Genomic DNA, 15,974 nt, shown 5'->3' on the forward strand with positions numbered 1-15,974 from the left:
AAGTTGGGATATTTTTGACATACGATTTTCGCATCTTCCCAAGTAGCCGATCCAGGACTATACTTGTCCCATTGGACCTTAACTTGGTCTACCAGACGATTCCTGAGCTGTCGAACTCTATGTTCCAGTATACGTAATGGTTCGATCAATAACTCTCGGAACACCCCCACATTATAAATTCTAATAACTTTTATTCAATTATAATGGACATTTACATTGAATCAGCGCCCATTTTACAACACGATTTAAAAACTATAACCATTTAGAATATTGAAGAATAGATAGATCGGTACCTACATCATCAAACAAGTAAGATTCCTTGGGGTTTCATGCTTGACACGTTGTGTAATGTATGGGCCTTTGTGGGCTCCTCCTCGGTGTCGTGTTCGATATATTGAGCACTAACTTATCACTCGAAGAGCTTGATGGACTTGCATTTATTTATTCTCCCCACCTGTCCTATGGTTTGGCACCTTGTGGGTCAAACTTCATTGTTGGCCATCTATGACATATGCGTGGCATGTTAGGATATTCCAACACATAGGAAATAGTTAAGTATAACTTGGTCTAGTATAGAGTTAGGTAAAGTGTGTTTCTTTACTATGTACATTTTGTAACTTACAATCCGACGATCACGATATGTAGTGATCCGGTGGTTCATTCTCTCCTCGGTATTACCGACACTTGATCCGTGGCTTAACACCCGATTGGTCCATGATCTCTATTTAAGGAGCATGGAGGGTCATTTGTAGGTTAACCATTCATGAGAGAAGCTTATGTAAATTTTCATTCTTTTATTAATAAATTGCCTGAAGTGGCCGTGTTGGCTCAGGCCGTGGACTGTTTCCCTCTTTGAGAGTTTTAACCACGTCAAAAGTACTGGTGTATTGATCTGTGATCTGTTTGTGAGCGGTGTCCTTTGGTGTTCTGTCTGAGGAACTTACCCTATAAATTCCTACATGGTATCAGAGCTATTTGAGGGCCGCGTCCGTTGGTGATCCAAATCTGAAGCCGGTAGAACTGCATCCGACTGTCGTTTCCTAGATCTACTGTTTCTGACTACTTTCGAGTCGAGAGAACTGCTCTGTTGTGTTGGGAACATCTGTTCCAGTGAGGAACCCCTTTCGTTTCATGCGAAAAGGTTTCTGGTAGCCCTAGCTGCATCATTTTTAAGATTTGGAGGTATACAATGTTTATTTGCAGTTTACAGTTATTTTCTCTCTGTTTATTTCGGTTTCGGTTTATTTAGCCTTTTTTATTACCGGATATATACCTTTCATTTCTGCGTATGCTCTTTGCCCCACGACTTTGTGCGATTTGGGCAAATCAGAAACAGAAAGGAATGATTTTTTCATGCGTATGCTCTTTTGCGCTGCACTTTAGTGTGATCTCGGAAAATCAGAAACATTGAAGAAAATATTTAGTTTCCGGCTAAAGCTAACTTCGAGCCACAAGGTTCATTTTTTTGTATGTTCGTGTTGGGTTTTGTGTTTTTTGTTTTGTAGGGAAAAAGAGCTTTCTCAAAGCAAGCACGCAACCCAAAGCTTCAACCCCCCCCTCTCTCTCTCAAACTTTTTGTATAGCTCACTTGGTCCAAAGCTAATTTATGAGAGTAGAGGTCTTGAGTTCAAATCTCCTTTTTGTGGGGACGGATTTTTCATTTCCGCACGTCGTCGGCGACTTCATCAAATTTTCTTCAAAAAGCCATAACTTCTTCATCCGGAAGCCGTTTTCAGAACCGTTTTTTTTTTGAACAGCCTAATTTTTCGAGATCTTTCCATTGGAACACTTAGTTTCAGCATCTATAGCTTCAGTTTCTGTTAAAATGGAAAGTCCATGCCAAGTTATTCTTGACAACACCAACTGCTTCCAATGGTGGTCCTACATTGTGGATTTACTTAGAAGTAAAGGTCTCTACAGAATAGCCACAGGTCAAGAAACCAAACCGAAAGATGAAGATAAGGCAGCTAAATGGGAAAATAGGCAAGACCAAGCATGTGGGTTGATAGGGATGTCTATTTCTCCAGATCTTAGATTCCATATTGCAAAACTTGATGCTCCTGATGAAGCAATGAAATAGATTACTAAAGTCTTTGGAATTAAAAATGAACTTAGAGCCCATCAACTTGAAATTGAGTTGCTTACATTGGACCCCAATAATTTTTCTTGCATTGAAGATTTTTTGTCCAAGTTCAAGACCCTTAGACTTCTCTTGGAAGGTGTTAAGGTTAAGAAAGAAGATAGTAACCTTATATATTCCATTCTTATTAAGTTGGGACCAGCCTACTCTGTGTTTGTTTCCACCTTCCGTTTTACAAGAGAAGCCTTCATTTCTCAAGGACAAGACTACAAGTCCCCTTCCTTTGATTCTTTTTGTGATTCTTTAATAAGAAAACAAGGAAAAATCTTACACCTTGGTCTTCTTAATCTTGGAAACTCTTCTAAGAAAGCGTTAGCCGCCCAGCAGCAACCAAATCCAAAGAATCCCAAGAAGTTGTATCCTAAAAAGAGTGGTCCTAAACCAAACAAGGGTCCTAAGCAATTTCAGCCTCAAAATGAAAAATCATTTCAACAAAATGATAAGACAAATAAAAACAAAGGGAAGAAGACTGATAGACATTGCAACTTTTGTAATCGAGATGGCCACTTAGAATCCAAATGCTTTAAGAAGATGGAAGCCTTGGAAGCAGCAATGGAGAAGCATAACATCCATTTGGAGCACTCTTCAACTTCAACTTCATCTTCAGGAATGGCACTTTCTGCATGTGGTTGTCAAGCATCTCGGTCTGGCTATGCACTAAATGCATCTTCTTCTTCTCATTCTCATGAGTGGCTCATTGATTCTGGAGCTTCTTATCACATGGCCAAAAACAAAGCCATGTTTTCTTCTTTAAATGATTGTAACACCAAAAATATATATGTTGGTGATGATAGATCTCTTAGTGTTGTAGGGACTGGAACTGTTCATCTAGACAATGGTCAGTTTAATGATGTATTATGTGTTCCAACCTTATCCTGCAACATTCTATCTGTATATCAGATAACTCATTCAGGTGAAGGTAAAATCGTTGAATTTTCACCTCACGATGTTGTAATTAAGGACCTAAGAGATCCTAGACAGATTTTAGCTACTGGCATTGCTGATGATTCTACAAGGTTGTATAAGTTTCACAACTTTGGGTCATCAAATCTTCTGTCAGTATTTGTTGCTCATAGTGATGAAGTGAGCAAACTTTGGCATGAGCGATTTGGTCACTTAAACTATCGCTCGCTTCAGAATCTATGTAAAGAAAATATGGTGACAGGTCTTCCAATGGTATCTTGCAGAGATGGTGTTTGTTTCGGATGTGTACTCGGAAAACATCATCAGGACAGTTTTGAAAAACGTGCCTCTTGGCACGCCTCAACCCCTTTACAGCTCGTGCATAGTGATTTATGTGGTCCACTTCCAGTTGTTTCATTCTCTGGCTACAAGTATTTCTTAACTTTCATTGATGATTTCTCCAGACGCACTTGGGTATACTTCTTAAAACTCAAGAGTGAAGTAGTTAACATGTTCTTGGCCTTTAAAGCCTTTGTTGAAAAACAATCTGGACATCAAATTCTTAAGCTAAGATCTGATAATGGCGGAGAATATGTTAACAACAAATTCATCAACTTTTGCACTGAGAATGGAATTCAAATACAACATACTGTTCCATATACTCCACAACAAAATGGTGTAGTTGAAAGGAAGAATCACACCTTAAAGGAAATGGCTAATTGTATGCTTCAATCTAAAGGACTTAGTCTTAATTATTGGGTAGAAGCAATTAACTGTGCAAATTACACAATAAATCGCACTCCTACTAAGGTTTTAAAGAATATCACTCTAGAAGAAGCATGGAGCTCAATCAAACCAGATGTAAGTCACTTTCGTGTTTTTGGAAGTGAAGCATGGGCCCATATTCCAGATGAGAAACATAAAGCTTTAGAACCTAAGAGTGAAAAATGTATTTTTGTTGGATATTCTGAAGATGTCAAAGGATATAGACTTATTCCACTTAAGTCCAAAAATGTTATCATTAGAAGAGATGTAAAGTTTGCTGAAAACATATCGGCCTGCGAGCCTAGTTCGGCGGATGTGCCACCTCTCCTTATCTCTTCTACTTTTGAAAATATTTCTTCTTCAGATGATGAAAGCGAGGATGAAAATCCTCCCCCACCTTCTCAGGATCCTCCTTCAGCTCCTCAGCTTCCAAAATGGGTCCGTGCTACTCGGGATGCAGCAGATGATCTTGCCGGTGATCCTACAGATCAGTGACGTACACGTTCTCAGTTTGATAGAGCCTCTTCTTTACTGGCTCAAGCTTCAGTAAATCATGGTCTTGACACCTTCGCAGAAGCTTCAGGCCATCCAGATTGGGAAGCAGCAATGAATGAAGAATATCATTCATTATTGGCAAATGATACATGGGATCTTGTTCCTCTACCAAAGGGACCAAAACTTGTTAGATGCAAATGGGTTTACAGAACCAAGTATGGACCAGATGGGAAAGTTGATAAACATAAAGCATGTCTTGTTGCTAAGGGTTTTTCACAAGTTGAAGGCATTGACTATACTGAAACCTTCTCACCTGTAGCCAAAATGAACTCTATCCGCCTTTTTCTTTCCCTTGCTGCCTCTTTCAAATGGGAAGTCCATCAGATGGATGTTAAATCCGCCTTCTTGCATGAAGAAATCTATATGGAACAACCTATTGGCTTTATACAAACAGACTCCAGCCTTGTATGTCGGCTTAAGAAATCCCTTTATGGTCTCAAGCAAGCTCCTCGAGCTTCGTATGCCAAAATGGATAACTTCTTTTAGAAAATTGCTTTTCTAGGTGTCATTCTGACAATACTGTCTACACCAAGAAAGTGGGCAAGTCTCTTATCATTCTTGTTCTTTATGTTGATGATCTTATCCTGACTGGTAGTGATCCCAACCTTACAAACCATGTGAAGACTAGCCTTAAAAGGAAGTTTGAAATGACAGACTTAGGACACTAACATTATTTTCTTGGTCTTCAAGTCTTGCAATCCAAGGAAGGTATTTCCCTTTCCCAGTCCAAGTATGCCTGTGATATTCTACGCCATTTTCACATGGAAGACTGTAAGCCAACCCCTTCTCCCTTTCAGTCTGTAGTCGAGCTTTCAGTCACTTGTACTTCTCCTGAAGTTGATGCTACCTTATACCGTCAACTTGTAGGAAAACTTTTGTATCTAACCCATACTCGTCCTAACCTTTCCTTTGCTGTTGGCCTTGTTGCTCGGTTTATGCAAAACCCACGTGAAAGTCATTGGAAAGCAGCTAAAAGAATACTTCGTTATGTTCGAGGTACAGTTCAGTTTGGGATTCATTACAGTGCTGAAGCATCTCCTCTATTGGTTGGTTTCACTGATTCCGATTGTTCTGGTGACCCTGATGATCGAAAGTCTACTGCAGGTTATGTGTTCACTCTTGGTTCAGGACCTATTACATGGGCTTGCAAGAAACAAGGTGCCATTTCTCTTTCTTCAGCAGAAGCAGAGTATCATGGTGCCGTAGAAGCTAGTAAGGAAGCCTTGTGGCTTCGTCAGATCCTGTCAGAGTTTGGCTTTCAGCAGCAACATCCGATTACACTTTGGTGTGATAATCAAAGTGCCATTCAACTATGCAAAGATCTAGTCCAACATCAGCGCAACAAACACATTGAACTGCACATGCACTTCATCAGAAAGCTCATCCACGACCATGTTCTTGAAGTGCAATATTGTTCAACCGATGATCAAGTTGCAGACATCTTTACAAAGGCTCTCACAGAGGCGAAGTTCACTAAACTTCGATTTATGGTTGGAGTTCAGGAAGTTGTCACTAAGGGGGGATAGGCTCTAGTACCTCCTTCCTTCTCCTATTGTGTCATATTTGTAAATCCTTCAATCCTATCCCAAGTTGTTCTTAAGGGGGGATGTTAGGATATTCCGACACATAGGAAATAGTTAAGTATAACTTGGTCTAGTATAGAGTTAGGTAAAGCGTGTTTCTTTACTATGTACATTTTGTAACTTACAATCCGACGGTCACGATATGTAGTGATCCGACGGTTCATTCTCTCCTCGGTATTACCAACACTTGATCCATGGCTTAACACCCGATTGGTCCATTATCTCTATTTAAAGAGCATGGAGGGTCATTTGTAGGTTAACTGTTCATGAGAGAAGCTTGTGTAAATTTTCATTCTTTTATTAATAAATTGCTTGAAGTGGCCGCGTTGGCTCAGGTCGTGGACTGTTTCCCTCTTTGAGGGTTTTAACCACGTCAAAAGTACTAGTGTATTGATCTGTGATCTGTTTGTGAGCGGCGTCCTTTGGTGTTCTGTCTGAGGAACTTACCCTGTAAATTTCTACATGGCATAGAATAGAGACTTAGAGATTGGGCCCTTGAGCCCATCAATTTTTCTTTTTGTATCTGCGAAACACCATCATTAAAACTGAAATTTAATTGATATAAGGGTTCTAAATTCCCACGACGTTGTGAACTTGCCATTTAAATAGCGTATGTTCATTATTCGATTGGTTATGATGTCTAGTCTTCATCTAAACTACCCAGGTTTACTAACCGATTTGGTGCCAACAATATGTTGATTGGGAACATGTGTTCATATCGCACGGTTTTGAATTTAGCTGGTGGGCACGACCGTACCTTGTTGTCGACGCCACGAGTGATACATAATAACTTTCTACCCATATTATATTAAGCGTAGTCCTTTCGTTCCAGTTATTTATATATGTATTAATTTACTTTGCAAAATGTCTATCGATTCCCACAGGTTTATGCTATTGCTGCTGCAAGTCCGGATTCCTATCCCTTTTCTCGGTGCGAAAGCTTCTAAACGGATTTTGATGGCGGCTCTCGACCATAGGATCTTCAGAATCCGTTCACTCACAAAATCCGGAAGATGAACTATGGCTCTCGGGTCAGAGCACGAATACTATGATGGTTGGGGTTCTCCATTGTCACCCGTTTCTCGGTGAACGTCCCGTCTGTGACCTTTCCAGTTCCAAGGTTATAAGTAATTTTCATTAAATTGAATCAATTATTAAACGCCAAGCCACGGGAGAAGAGGACCATACAGTACACGCCCAACGGATATATACGGGGCCCTTCGTGCAACATTGCCCTTGATCATTCTTTTTCACCCCCTTCTCTCAAGATAACCTTCCTTCTTTTAAGTCTCCGTTCACCGCCTCCCTCCATCTCCGTGTCCTAATTTTGATACGTGTTAATTTTATAAAACAAAATCTTATTTGATTTGGTGATTTTATTCGAATATGTAATTTGATTTGATAAAGTTTATTTATTACTTTAATGAATTAATTTAATTTATTTAATTTATAATTTTAATTAATTAATTTTATTAATTTCATAAATTTTAATTTACAAATTAAAATTTAACATTAAAACTAACATTTTCTGTTCATTTGAGGGTTTATCATATATATAGTGCGTTACATATGGGTCCATGCATACGTAGCTATCGTATGGAGGTCTCGTATATATGCTAATCCTTGTATTTTATTTATAGTTATAGGTGGGTCATTACACTGATGCTGATTGGGCAAGCAATGTGGTGGACCGTAAGAGCACTTCCGGGTGCTGTTTCTCCTTGGGATCTGCTTCGATATCCTGGATGAGCAGGAAGCAGAAGTCAGTGGCTTTGAGCACTGCCAAGGCAGAATATATCGCTGCTAGCATGGCCACTTGTGAGGTAGTCTGGTTACGAAAGCTCTTCAGTGAACTGTTTAGATTTACATTGGATACCATTGTGATCCTATGTGACAACCAGAGTGGGATTCGTTTGTCAGAGAATCTCGTATTTCATGACCGCTCCAAGCATATCGATATCAGGTACCACTTTATTCGAGATATGGTGCAGCGAGGAGCAATAAGGCTCCAACATATCGGTATTGATGAACAGATTGCCGACATTTTGACAAAGCCCCTAGGGAAAGTCAAATTCCTGACTTTTTGAGAACGACTTGGTGTCATTCAAAGACCCTTTGATGAGGGTCCTGTATGATGTATTGAGCTCTGGGAGCTCGGGGGGGGGGGTACTTCTTGGAGCGACATATGACCGCAGGGTGACTCACCATCCCCTGGTGGTGTACGTGTACAGGGTAAAAGAATCAAAACTTTCCTTGTGACACCCCGTGGCGACTATGTAGCAGGATGATTAGTTCTCCTGTGAGGTATGGATGATGTGTTCTCCATGACTATTATGTAGTAGGATGATTAGTTCTCTTGTGAGGTCTGGATGATGTGTTCTCCATGGCGATTGTGGGACAGGATGATTCGCTTTCCTGTGGACTGGATGATTAGCTCTCCTGTCGAGGCATGCTGCCCATGCAGTCTGGGACTCATGGAAAGTACCTCTCATCTGATCAGTGAGCAGGGAAATGAGGATACAAACCATAGTAGAACCGATGGATGCATCGCTGTATATACCATACTCCCTATGCTAGGATGACCTTCATTGATCTGGGATCGATGATACTAGTCTGGGACTAATGGTAGGAGTTGTACCCACTATGACACCAACTTCGGGTCGGTTGAGGACTGGTCTGGGACCAGTGGTACACACTCTAAGACTGACTTTAAGTCAGTGGAGGATAGTATGATACATCCTCGAGCATTTCTTCTTCTTCATAATTCGGACAAAGCAGAGCAGAGCAAAGCAGAACAGAGTAGAGTAGAGTAGATCAGAACAGGGCAGAACCGAATAGAGCAGAGCAGGGGTCAAGCTGTACAGGGCAGTGCATTTGATGGATGAATAGTAGCGACCGACAAACGAATTGCGGATGGAGTTCTCCCTAGTTGAGAGGGAGAGTTAAAATTGGAAACTAGGACCAAACTCCATGTGGGTCATCTTATTCATGGATGATAATATTTTTATTAGATTCCCCTTGACGAGAGGTGTAGGATTGATCCAAACATCATCTGATTCCGATAAGTATTTATGGAGATATGAATTTATTTTGATTATGGAATAATTATCAAGCCGACCAGCGACTCATGTAGGCTCAGAAGCCCAACAATCGCATCTATTCAATCATCAACATTTGTATATAAATATAGGAGGTCTTTTCCTCATTTGGACACACTCTCTCATCACATCTCTCTCTCTCTCTCCTTGGCATAAAAGAGGCTCTTCTCCTACTGCATAGAAAGGGACTCTTCTCTCACATGTATGGAAGGAAGGACGCAAATTTAGGGCTGCAACTGCAAATCGAAAGTTTGACCAGCGTTGACCATCTTTCTCTCTCTCAGAACTGCGCTGTAGGTGGCACTGACTCTCCTCAGAAGGCCACATTTTTTGGTGAAGGAATCAAGCCAATCCGACAGTCGATTTATTGTCTGCCCTAGTTGAGGGTTGATCTAGGGTTTGCTGATGCTGATGTAAATCAGATTTATGTACTATTTCTCTCTGCTGAATTATTGAAGATAAAAGAAGATTTGATCAAAGGGTTTCCCCATATTGGGGTTTGTCCCTGGCTAGTCGCCACATCTTGTGTCTCTTGTCTTGGCTTGTTTTCTGTCGATCGTTTAATGTTCTATCTGCACTTTACTTAATGTACATGTGATTGCTAATTTGTGGATAATAATTAGAAATAGAAGTAAACTTCTCTAAGCATAGAACTTGCCATAACTTAACAAACGCCCATACCAAAATATTTTGGGGTATTTATCCTCAATAATTGCTCTCGCTGCTTTACAATTAACAACATTATCAGTGATGACTTGGATGACATTGTATGGCCCAATACGTTCAATTGTTTTCAAGTAATGGTTCTACAATGTTGATGCTGGTCTTGAACTTGTCTTAGTAATCATATGCTGAAAGAAAGATGGCACCACTAACAAACATAGCAAGAACACTTATCAATGGCTTGCCTTTTACATTTGTTCATCCATCAGATACAATGGACACCCCATGCTCAATCCAAGAATTTGTCATTCTACTCAAAGAATGTGATAATTTTGCTTTTTCATGATCAAGTCCAATGGTTCTAGCCTTGTCATAACCAGGGCTCTTGTATCCTTTAGGGGCATAATTTATAGCAGAAACTATTTCATGCCAATAAGATGAGCGAAGAACATTGAATGGTATCCCACATGCATAGAGAAATTGGTAAATTTTGAATCCACATCATTCCTACATCCTTCATCAAGGAAATTTGTTATGGTTTGATGCCTTAAAGAGATGTTTAGTGACCATGTGCCTCCATATCCACTGCCATGGGAGGATGTTGAAGGAGTTCTTTGTGCATGTTGATGTGATTGTGAGCTTGGTTCAAAGAAACCCTTTGATTTTTTAGATTTGTATTGGGCTTCCTCCTCTTCTCTTATGTATTTGGCTCTATCTACTGCTGACACACTTGCACAAGTTTTGGTTCCTATTTGTTTATCTCCATCCCATGGCCTTTTCCCATAGAGGTTCCTTCTGGCACGGGTTAATGAACTTGTGTAATTATTGTTGCAATGGGGGCAATGAAATTTACTGGTTCCACCCCCTTTCCCTGCTTCAGGCCTAGTAACATATTTCTACAATGGGGTTTGGTCTTGTTTAGTTTTTGGGCTAAATCATGTTCACTCTCCTCCTCCTCACCAAGGTACTCCTCTCTGGGGTTTTCATCAAATCCACTATAACCCACTTCTTCATCCTCTTCATGTTCAACCCTCCTTTTTCTACTCTCCAACACCATAATAAGTTAATAACCAAAAAAGGAACCAAGAAGAAGAAAATGCCAAGCCATATAACCATGATGTTTGAAATTTGAAGTTTTAAATCTGCAAAAAAATGGAGGAATGGGAATGAAAAATAGAGAATTTTATTTATTTAGCAATGAACAAAAAAAAATATGCTAGATTAGAGTGTAGATCCTACCTCTTTGGCCTCTAATCCCAAGCTCCAATCTCCCCTTGCAAGCTCTTCAAACACCTCCAAGCTCCTCTCCTTGCTTCAAACTCTCTCTAAACTCTCTTTCTCTCTCAATGGGATGAAGTGAATAATGGGAGGGGAGAGGGTCTATTTAATTTCCCCCGTCCCCTTCCCTCTCTCATCTCCCCTTTTCCCTCCCTTCCCCCTCTCTCTAAACTGTTGTCGCCCTCCTTCTCGGCTATGCGGGCTTTCCTTTCTGCCAGCTGAGAGCGATTTTTCCAATGGGGGAGCAGTTGGGAGCAATCGCTCCCTGAGCGCTCGCCCATTGGAAAAATTGCTCTGGGAGCGGCGCTCCCGACTTCGCTCCCGAAAAAACCGAGTGAATTTTTTTTGTCGGGAGCACGCATCGAGTTGCTCCTAGTCGGAGCATGAATTGGGAGCAGGATCGTGAGGGTGGTGGGTGCTCCCCCGCAACCATGCTTAGAATATGCGAGTATAGAGATATTGAGCCACCATGTATATCGAGCACAGTGATAGCAAACCAGTATAGCGAACCATAGAACATAGAGTGCGTGGCACATAAGATAAATTCAAGCCATAGTAAAAGTAGCCATTGTGAACCATAGAGTATAGGATCCATAGAGATAACAAAGCGAGACTTTCTGCGATGAATGCAAGCTGCAAAGAACCAAGTATGGGTCGCTGAGATAAATGTGAGACACGTAAATCAAACCATAGAGAGTTATGTGAACCATATGAAGTGAAACACAAAAATAATATATGCGAGCTATGTAAATCGGACCACGGAGATATATGCGAACCACATAAATAATATATGTGAGCTATGTAAATTGGACCATAGAGATACATGTGAACTATATGAAGCAAACCACAGTGAGTATTGCATGCCATTGTTGAATATTATATGAGCCAACAAAGCGAGCCACTGTGAGTATTGCGTGCCATTGTTGAATATTATATGAGCCAACAAAGCGAGCCACTGTGAGTCAATGCGATCCTTGGAAATTGAAGTGAGCCACATAAGAACTTTCTCTCTTCATTGAAATCTTAGATCAAAGGAGTGTTTTGTTGTGTGTATAATGAACTTCAAGGCTTGTTGATTTATACAATTCGATGAGGAGCCAAAGGGGTGCCTCAAATCCATCATGACCATTCTTTGGTGAGGACAACTTGGAAGAGACCCTTGTAATTTGTTCTTAACATTATCAGATATATTTTCCAAATAGTTACTTGCCCAAATAATAATGAGAGAGTGCCATGCCAATTATTTCAAGGAGTACCATGAAGACGTTAATAATATTTCTCTTAAACCAATTTGAATTTTCTCTAAGATGGGCTTCATTTGGGGTCTTTGGAAACTCGTCCCGAAGCTGCCCAAATTTCAACATGTATAGATGTAATGGAGGGAGCAATCGTGGAGGTATGAGTTAACCCTTTCCTTGGCCTGATTTTTCCACCCCTTTAGTGCGCCTTTTACTTCTTTTTGATAATGTTTTTTTATAGCGCATAGTTCAATGATCCAAGCTTAATTTATATTATATAAAATTTATTTTACCCCTTAAGATGAGTCGATTTCTCACTCATCGGGGTTGGGACATGCAACAGTTCCTTATGATGAGATGGAGCATCAAGTGCTTAGGAATTGGGTGATGGCTAATGAGGGGGGTAGAGCTCATGCTAGGCTTTTGTCCACGCCCTAATTATGTCCTGGCCATCTTTTGCATTTAAAATTTTCTTTTTCTTTTGTTGCGGCGATCTTATCCTTTTATCATTCTTGTAGTTGCATGAACCTCTAGAACAAGGTTTTCTCACTGTGGCTTATCATTATCACTGAGCAATGTGTAGGGCTGCTGGCTGGCTGGCTGTCCAAGATAGGATACAAAGTTTTCTCCTATAGGGATACCCATTTTGGTGGGTAACATGTACAAAATGCATGGAATTTTTTTGATTAGGAAGTGAAAATGATACTTTAATCATAGAAATTAAATGAGTTTACTGAGGGAAAAGGGTGTTTTCACAATTTGATGGGCAAGCTGTTGACAAAGTAGCAAATTTTGAAGATCAAATGGGTGTAACTGACAATTTTATGAATTCACAAATCAACTGAAGTGTCTAGTGAAGATATTGATACAAAGCTTAAGGATAATAATGAATCTACTAAGTTGAGATTAATAAAAAACTGTCTACAATCAGACCTTATCACCAACCCAATTGCCACTTTAAACGTACAATTTATCATCATCCACATTACTCCAAACAGAAACAACATTGTTATATCCCAAATATTCAAAATTCTAGTACATATGTCCAAGGGCATTCTTAAATTCATTATCAGAGAATTTTCATTGAAGAATCTTATCAATCGAATATTGGTGACAAAAGTTGACCTAGGATGGATCTATACTTATACAATGTGTCAATACTGCTCATAGCTTGGATGATCCTTTTTTATTATATTTAATACTTCCTCTCATGCTTCGAGGAGTAAGCCTTCCTAGAGGGGAGGACATATTATATACCTAATTACTATTATTTATACTTAATAATCATTATGTAAAGTTGTGTCCATTAGGATAGTCTTGTATCTCATGCACTATACATATGAAAGTCTTATTAACTGCATATTGCCATACCTTTGTAATTTTTACATTTAAAATATTTATTTCTATCCACTGGATCAGATGGCTTTGTGTGTCTAGCTATGTATGCTTGTGCTGGACTGTGACTACCATAAGGTATGCCACCTAAACCCTTATTTAAACTTTTGAGGAGGTTCAATACCAGCTTTTTTGAACCCGGCCTCTTAAAACCCTTATTCTGACAAATTAATTTTTGCACGTCAAATTGGTCTTTAGCATTTTTGTCTATATCATGACCTCTGTTAAGTTCTTCAATTGTTCAGGAAGCCTTGCCATCTAACTACTGTTCCATCCCATGATGAATGTTTGTTCCAGTGTTGATAATATCGCCGAGATATCGGCGATATTCGGAAATATCGCGATATTTTCAGCGAGCCGATATATCGCCGACAAAATATCGCGATATTTTCGGCTTTTGAAAATATCGCGCGATTTCCGAAATATCGCCGATATTTCGGAAAATATCGCCGATATTTCGGAAAATATCGCGCGACAATCGAAAATATCGCCCGGTGACTGTAAATTTTTTTTTGCACGGCCTATAAAAATCCAATTTTGGTTTTTTTCCATATCATTTTCATGTCTGATTGCTGGAGAAGGAAGGGGAGAGCTATGTGGTTGCTGCCAAGGAGGGTTTGAGCGTTCTAGGCCCTAGTATTGATATGCTATTCATGGTAATGTTAAATTCTTAAAGTAAAAGTGACATTCTCCTTAATCTTCATTTTCATCCTTTTACTTAAATTTTTAACATTACCATGAAATGACTCAGGATGTTTGAGAGTGGTTCTGGCCTCATTGGATTTCATATGGAGAAGGTAGAATTTTAGATTTCATTCAAAATGCAGCAGACTTATCAGTTTTTTAGGATTTCAGGATTGGGAGATTGCAATGTTTCCAGGTGACACCACCTGCCCGGGCTACCCCTGCAACCAGTAGAGGACGTGGTCTACCTCCTATAGCTCCTACTTCTAGTTCTTCAGCTTCTAGAGCATAGCAAACTCCACTACCAACTCCACCAGCACCAACATCTACATCTAGAGGGAAAGGGAAAGCTGTGGCATTTTCTCGCAAGAGGGGCAGAGGAAATCAATAGGATTAGACTTTAGTTATTTTCTTATGTGCTTGTAAGTTGTACATGAACAATGAACATTGAATATTCAAGAATCAAGACCAAGCATATCACATTCTAATTTCTAAATAGTAAATTTTGATTTTATTTATTTTTTTAAAGTGAACTATGAACTTTGAGAAGTAATTATATATTAATTTGATTAGATAAGCTGCAACCTGCAATTTAATATGGATAACAAACTATATTTTGGTATATATATATATATATATATATATAAATATATATATAGATAAAACGTGTCCCCCGTGTCTTGTTTCCAGGTTGTTGTGTTTCGTATTGAATACTCGTATTTACGTGTCCTCCGTGTCTCGTGTCCTCGTGTCATGTGACTTAGCTTAGACAATATTGATGTATTGTCTCCGTGGAGGGTGGAGTCTGAGGAGCCCCTCTTGGAGGAGTCACCTTCATGGTTAGAGCCAGTGGCAGATGATCCATTAGAGCAGGGGCAGCAAGAGGAGGACTCGGGATCAGAGGAGTAGCAACACTCAGAGAAGGAGGAGGAGGAGGACACTGCGGGAGCATCAACATCGACACCATCTGCTATAGATATAAGAGAGCACAGCCCCATACCTAGCACTCATTATTTGACATTAGGTGCAGAGGCAGGGTCAGGGCCTCCTACTACTAGGGGCAGGCCTGGCAAACAGCCCATCATGTTTTCTCGTAAAAGGGGGAGAGGGCAGTGATTTCAGATAGATAGCTGCTGGTTTTATTTGTTGTGCTACATATAACTCATGATGATGAGATACTTTTATATATGTGATGTTATTTTGTATTGGTTCTCCACATTTGAGTCCTTGAATGGACAATTATCAGGGATCAGCAGGATTTGGTATCGCCTTTGATGTATCATTTCTATTTGACATCATATATATTAGTGTTTTCTTCATATTTATGTGCCAATGTGTTTATTTCATGTTGTTATTGCTTTATATGTTTAAAAATCTGAAAAAAAAATGAATATATTATGCATTTTTTATGCTTGCCGATATTTGCCGATATTTTGCCGATATTTTCGCCGATATTGCCGATAAGATATTTTCTGGAACCTCGCCGATATTTTCCCGATACCGATATTATCAACACTGGTTTGTTCTCCCCCTTTTGGAGTTAAAATGTCATATTTGGAAAACTTTCATACAGAATCTGTATTGTAAATTGTAATCTAGATTGAATATGTCTGGTTTTAGGAACAGTCATTCTAAAACCTTGATCTAGAACATGATTTTGGTTACATTATTT

The 15,974-nt window shown here is 39.6% G+C and overlaps 1 protein-coding gene across 1 annotated transcript in view; it reads left to right on the top strand.

The window, feature by feature from the left end:
- Positions 1-15,974, top strand: part of LOC149195063 (structural maintenance of chromosomes protein 2-like) — a 254,764-nt gene that overhangs the window by 134,832 nt on the left and 103,958 nt on the right. The gene's annotated exons all lie outside the window — the stretch shown is intronic.

This window comes from Pinus tabuliformis, chromosome 2_2 (assembly GCF_031772625.1).
Source record: "Pinus tabuliformis cultivar Carrire ecotype Pingquan chromosome 2_2, CPIR1, whole genome shotgun sequence".
In the NCBI taxonomy this organism is placed as follows: domain Eukaryota; kingdom Viridiplantae; phylum Streptophyta; class Pinopsida; order Pinales; family Pinaceae; genus Pinus; species Pinus tabuliformis.